At 40.0% G+C, this 7,153-nt stretch overlaps 1 pseudogene; it reads right to left on the bottom strand.

Annotated features, from left to right (window-relative positions):
• LOC116075941 overlaps nt 1–7,153 on the bottom strand; it is a 14,703-nt pseudogene that overhangs the window by 6,960 nt on the left and 590 nt on the right.

Here is a 7,153-nt window from a genome sequence, read left to right as displayed (position 1 = left end):
TGCCTCCAAGCTTGTAGCAAAACAGAGAACTCCCTTTACCAGCAGGGCTTCCCTTTCTCTGATCTTGTCTGGGGAACTTATCTCCATACACCCTCTGCCTGGAGAAGGCTTGGCAGACCTACAAACTTCCTCTACCCCCAAACCACACTTCCACCTCCCTCCCTCCACCATTAGAACCTGCCCAGGAACTACCTGGGATTCTTGGAATGTCTCTTCATACAAAGGAAGGGTTCAAAGAACTTTAAACTCTAGACAGTGACTTTCGTTTATCCCGGAAGCCCCTTTCCACTCTCCAAGGTCTGTATGTAGCCCGGCTCAACCTAAATAAAGTGTATGTGTATAAGCCCACCCCAAAATAAATGTATATGCGCAAGCTAAGATCATCTCAGAGAACTGTTTCATTGAAGATCAACAGAGAAGGCCTTCAGCTTCATCCTCCCAGCCAGCTGTGCAGCCGTTTATGGACACCCTGAGAGAGAGGAAGAAGGGGACAAGGAACCACAGCTGGCCTCCCAAATCCACATGATACTCTTCACAGAGGTTTCCAGGTGGAGACTGTTAGCATTCCTTCTAGGTTCTGCCCCACAGGTACCTGGTAACAGCTAGGTATGCCTGACTCAGTGTTAAAGGGGTTGTTTGCCCCCCTCTTACCCTCTTACTCTCTCCACTCTCTGTCCTCTCTCTCCCCAGTCTCCTCTCTCTCTCTCTAAATGTTCCTGGCTGGTCTCCTTCTTTCCCTCTCTTCTCTCTTTCTTCTCTCTCTCTCTTTCTTCTCTCTCTCTCTCTTTCTGTCTGTCTTTTTCTGTCTTTACTCCCTCAACTCCCCTCCCCATGTCCTAAATAGACTCTAGTCCATAATATATCTGTCTGTCGCATGGCTGGCATCTCAGGGGGAAGGGATACCTCAGCATGGGCCCACAGAGGCAACCCTTCCATCTCACCATATCGTGACTCCACCAAACATATTCCTGGTTCTTTCTTTCTTCCTTCCTTCTTTTCTTTCTTCCTTCTTTTCTTTCTTCTTTCTTTCCTTTCTTCTCTCTCTCTCTCTCTCTCTCTCCTCCTTTCTCTCTGTCTCTCTCCTCTTCTTTCCTTCTTATAGGTGCAGTATCCACTATTTCTTTGTCTCTTCTCATGGAACTGGAGAAACAAGACTTTATCTCACAGGATACAGTAGAATATACAGTGAGTCAGTTATTATAAGAGCCTTCCCTCCTGACATTTTCATATCCAATTTTACATATCATGCTTCTATCCACAGTGGGCTGGCCTCTCCTGTACCAACTAACAACTTCAAAAATCTCCTCCAAATATGCCACAGACCAATGTGTCTTAGGCAATTCCTCATCTAATATTATATTCTCAGAAAATTCTAGGTTGTGTCAAGTTGACAAACTGGGACCATTTGGATGTTTAGTATCCATCATACAATTTTGTGATTTTTTTTTAAAGGAGTGGATGTATTGCTACTTTACTCTTAGCTCCTTCACACTTTCTGCTACCCATTTCAAGCACTCCTCTAATTTGGCTCCCACTCCCCCCTGAATTGCTCTTTACTAAGTGAAAGGCACAGTATTCAGGAGCTCCTCTTCTGCCTGGCCGGCATTCTCTGCCTGATTACACTCCTTAATGAGCACTGGAGTTTTCAGCACTTGCTTGACTCCTGGTCACCACAGCTGGGATTCTCCCAAATCTTAAATCTTTCCATGTCCAGATTTAATTCCAACTATCTGGTGAAAATCTCTGCTCTAGGTGGCTTTTATTACGACCGTAAATGATGTATCTCCCTCAGTCCTGACACTTTTGTAATTGGTACAGCTGCTTCTTCATAGGTTGTCTTTTTCTTTTCAGCCAATTCACCTGAAATCATTAGATAGCATTCCACTTTCAAGGTAAGCCCATGCCTTAAGAGGAAACTTCTTCATCCCTGTCTTAGTGTTCTTTTGCTATGATTACAAAAACCAATGCAGAAAGCAGCTTTGGGAGGGAAGGGGTTATTTCATCTTATATTTTATAGTTCACCATCTGGGGAAGTTGGGGCAGGAATTTAAGACAGAAGCCTGGAGGCAGGTTCTGATTCAGATGCCATACTCAGTCTTCCTTGCTATAGCACCCAGGACCATGCAGGCGTGGTAACTGCTTACAGGGAACGGGGACTTCTCTCTCTATCATCAGCCAAGACTTTGCACCGATGTCCATCCCACTGGCTGATCTTGTGGGGGCATTCTCTCAGTTAAGGTTCCTCCTTCCACAATAACTCTAGTCTGTGCCAAGCTGACAGAAAACTAGCCAGCACAAGCCCTCTAAAGATGATTTAGTTTTTATTCTTCTGTCTTAAGATGAACTTTTGACCATATCTCAACTGTGCAACTTATTATATTTACTGACATTATTGGCTTTATATTTGCTCCAGTAAAACATGTGTGATAGTTCAACTCTACTGAACATATGTTTTTAAGGATAGTGTGCAAATACCAAGACTTTCTTCCACCTCCCTGGTTATTTATTAGAATATTTGTCATTTCTTTCATCTCTGGCACACAATTAAGTGCTGGGCCTTGGAAAATAATATTTACAACCAGAGGCTGGTATATAGCCTACGATTAAGAAAAGGAGACGTGATGATGTTTTCTTCTTTCTCCATTTAACGCATGAATGTTGAGAAGCAAAAGAGGCTTAGTATGGAAATCCTAGCAATGTTGAACTTTAAGTCCCTTTTACTGCGTGACAGCTGGACTGGGGGCTCCTCAAAGTACTTAATTCTGCAATTCTTGGTTTCAGATAGGCAATGGTGGCTTGTTGGAAAACACTGGGTCATTTTGTATTTGTAGAATCTTTGAGTTTTCAAGTCACTGACTTCATGGTATCTCTAAAGTTTGTTTTCTTTGTTTAACATGTCTGTCTGAAACAGGATTCAAGCACTGGGGATTGAAGGAACCCAGTATTTCTTTTCAGGTCTAAACATTGCAGTTCATTCATGGTGTGACAGTATATAAATGTGTTCGACCCTATGCGAACAAACAAGTGAGAGACTTATTCCACAATATCGCTGCTAATTAGCAGGTATTTGAACATTTATCTTTAAGCTTCACCTGTATTTCCATTTTTCTTAAAAAAATGTTATTATTCTTTGTATTTTATATATTGTTCCTTTCTGTATTTCCAATATTAATATCACTCAGGTTTCTCTTTCCCTCAGAGATTTTGTCAGTTCCATGAAAATTTAAAGGACATTTGTTGTTGATTTTAGAATAAAGTGTGTTCTGTGATCACATCATTTTCAGCTCAGAACTGTCAGTCTGTGTTTCATTCCATGAGCTTCTCTGCATGAGCTATCCTGACCTCATCTCCATTCTGGAAGGAGCCACTAAGTATTTCCTTGTTATCCACCATCCAACTCCTTCTTTCTTGTATATGCTCCATCCCTTGGAAGCACATTTTTGAACATCACATATGCTGAACAGAAAATGGATTCCTAGATTCCTGTTTTTCATAAGAATCAAAATCTACTCCTTTCTAACTCGCAGATTTTCCTTTCTTCCTGTTGTTTTCGTTCAGCAAACACAATGGCATGTTCAAGGTCAATGTCTATAATTTACAAATTTGTCAACCAGGGAAAAGCTTATATAATCATATGATTTCCTCTACTGTGCTTAAATTGAAAATATAGCCTTAAAAATAAAATATATTTCAAATTTCTTTTAATTATAGCTTGTAAAGAAAAGATTTTAAAATACCTGCCACAAAAGATTTGTGTTTTCTGTCCAGGTCAATTAACTCCACTGGTTTGGGGTCCATGATGAATCAGAACATCGAGGCAAGGGGCAGGTGGTTGAGGAAACAATTTGCCTCATAAATGCTGAGAAGGAAAGAAAGAACAAGGGTGGAGGAGAGGGAAGGAAGGAAAGAGAAACAACGGCAATAGGAACCAGGGTTCCAATATCCTCTTCAAGGGCCCCACTCCCTATGATCCAATATACACTATGATCTGCTTATTAAATTTGTACTAGCCCCCAACACCCCCACCAGCTTAAATACGTGAACTCTAGGGCCAGTCCAAGGGCCTCAGCCACATGGCAGTGTCAAAGCTTTCCTCAAGTAAGCCTCAAAGGATTTGCCAAGCCTTCCTCTGCTCCACGTGTGGATACTATAGTGTGTGCAGAAAACGTCTGTCTGCCATAGCTTTCTCCCCCTGAATGTTTATAGGCTGAAGGTTGCTTAGCTACAGAGACTGCTACTATGAAGGTTAGTTAGACCTACCTCACTGTTCAGCCGAATCTAGTAACCCTGTCTTTCATTCAACTGTACATAATAAACATGTTTAGACTCCTCCTCCTCCGTTTAAGATGGCAGCCTTACCCAATCTCAGAGTTCCGGTGTCCAGGTGTTCCTGGGTTTGTCCTTTCTCTATTCTCAGTTTCTTGTTAGGGTTCTGGGACTCAAGCCATGGAAGGACTTGGCAATGAGCCTTTGCAGGGCATTTGAGATCACACTGGAGCAATGCCTACAGCTAAGAAGTAATTAAGATGTACCTAGAACATTGTTACCTGCTCCAAAAACATAATCGTGTGGTTTCTGCAGATGAGAGGTCTGCTGCATCTGAGTTTAAAGAACGTGTCTGAGATCACAAGGTGAGTGGAAAGAAAAACCATAAGCCTGAAACATTGCTCGCAATGTTCATCTTGCCCATTTTCCAGCTAGGAAAATGTAAAATTCAACCAGGCTGCACACAGCCGGGGTGATACTGGAGGAGGATGGAGCGATCACTAACCGCCCTGCCCCTATCACTTACCATTGCTCAAGTGTCACATGAAACAGGGTTGTCCTGAGTTCTTAAAGCTCAGTCCAGTATCCAGTTTTGTTACCTTTCCTGGGGCGAAAGTGGACAGTCTATCAAATAAAGTGTCAGCAAAGCATCTTCAAAATATATACCCATCAAAAAGACAGCCTGCCGTCTCAACAGCAAAATAATGGGCCTGCTGTAAAAAGGCCGACTGGCAACAGAGAGGACCTGCACATTTGAAAATAACTCCAGGCAAGAGGGAAGAAATCATTTCAGACAAAAACGACATTTTCACATCACATAAATTTACCCAGTAGCCTATCCTCTTTTGTAAATACAACTTTATTTACTCGGGAGCTATTTCATAAATGTATTTTCAGTTATTCTAAAATTAACTCTTTAGTATTTGCATCGTGCCTTTGAAGAGGATTGGTTTTCCTGTCTCCTATGTGATGCCCTTATTTGATCTATTTATAGCAAGGGCTTTAAAAACCACTGTTTATTCATTTATTGACTTTTGAAATCAGAAGTTATTTTGCAAGTGTACATGTTTAGATTGAACTGCAAAAAAATTCGGACTTCCAGATATAAAACTAGGGGCAGGCTTGCTTGGCTGGCGGGCACTGGAGTTAATGATGCTCTCAGAGTCCGGGCATTTATTTGTTTCTTTATGATGCCGAGACTGAACTCAGCCTCTCATATATGCTAAACAAGGGCTTTATGACTGAGCCACACTCCTGGTCCATGACTGTGTTTCGATCTAGTGGCTAACCCGACCCAAGTGTCTTTCAGTTGATGGACATGCAGTTTTCCATGGTTATGCAGGTTTATGACTACTAGAAAATGTGACAAAGTAGACAACGGTTTTGGATATTGCTGCAGGAATTGCCTTTGCTCATTGTAGAAGGCAGCTCTTGATTGGTTATAATGAAGAGCTGGCCATCTAACAGTGGTTAGGGAATTTTCTAGAGTCATAAGGAAAAGACAGATGGTGGCCTGAGTTGGCATTGGCTCAGAAATAGAAATACGATCACTACTCTAGGTAAGTGAGTTTGGCCCAGGTCAGTTTGTGGGCCCCTAGAGTACCTAACTCCACAGTCCTTTTCCTTTTCCACACTCCCCGCTTTCTTTTTTTTTTCCTTGCAAGCTAGAGGGTTTCTTCTTATTTTAAAAACTGCTTTGAAGCTAGAAAATAGCAAAACAAAAAGTAGATCGGGCAATATTCCAAAACATTGTATTTTATGTCTTGTCAAGAATTTAGTGTGTATTTCCTACCCAGTTTTACTATTATATATAGCTTTGAGGTAAGTAGATATCTCACAGTGGAGAAGATGGCTTCAGGGTCATGGGAAAGTAGTGGTGTCTAGAATAAACCTATCTCTAGTCGGTAACTGAGGTCAATATACATTGACCAGATAATGTTTTTGTATTGATTTTGAAGATCTGGATTAATTAAAGAGACAATTATCAAAACATATGACCAAGTATAATTTTGGATAATAATCTTTGACTCCTTGGAAAGGCTAAACTAAACTTCAGATTATTGTCTAATTTCCCATTTTTCTTTCTGAAGTCTCAGTTCAAGACATAGTATAGCTGTTTCTTAGGAAATGTGATTATGTTACTATTCAAAATCTGTTTGGGATTGAAAATATGAAACAGAACTCTTGATTCACAGCTCTCAGAGATTATCAGTTATTCCAGATTGATTGATTGGTTAATTGACTGATTGCAGTTGTCATTGCAAAAATCATTTCTCTTCCAAACTAGTCACATTAATTGTTTTAGAGAAAAAAATCTAATATTAACACGAGCAGTAAGTCAGACACTCAAGTTTTCTGAACTCTTTCATTTTGAAGAGCTGGGTTATCGGTAGACAGCCTTATTCTAGAGAACACATGTCTTCAAACAGTTTATTATTTCTATTCACTTATTTTTCTATTTTTATTACCTCTATGTATTTAGAAAAATAAAATCATATGAATTTATAGATTGCACCTTGATACTTTGAAATGTTTATAGTAGCTATACTCTGCAAATTAAGATATCCAGTATTCCAGATGTATATTATTTTATCAAAATTCTTTTTTTTTCAAAATAACAAAAATGCCTTTATTACAATTTTTTGCAAAGGAGACAATGCTAAGATCTATTCTAATTGCCTTCTAAACCAAACCACTCCAAATTCTATTTACATTATTTCTCAGCCCTGGGCTTGAGACTTTCAAGCTCACAGAACACTTTGACTCATTCTTTGGGTAAATCTAAGTCATTCACACAAATCCAATCACATCCTATCTATAATTTAAAGTTTAACAAGTTAGAAGATTCCAGCACCAGGAAATGTTTATTCTTAAAAACCAAAAAGAT

The sequence above is a fragment of the Mastomys coucha genome, unplaced genomic scaffold, assembly GCF_008632895.1.
Source record: "Mastomys coucha isolate ucsf_1 unplaced genomic scaffold, UCSF_Mcou_1 pScaffold4, whole genome shotgun sequence".
In the NCBI taxonomy this organism is placed as follows: Eukaryota; Metazoa; Chordata; class Mammalia; order Rodentia; family Muridae; genus Mastomys; species Mastomys coucha.
This window is presented reverse-complemented; position numbering and strand designations above follow the sequence as displayed.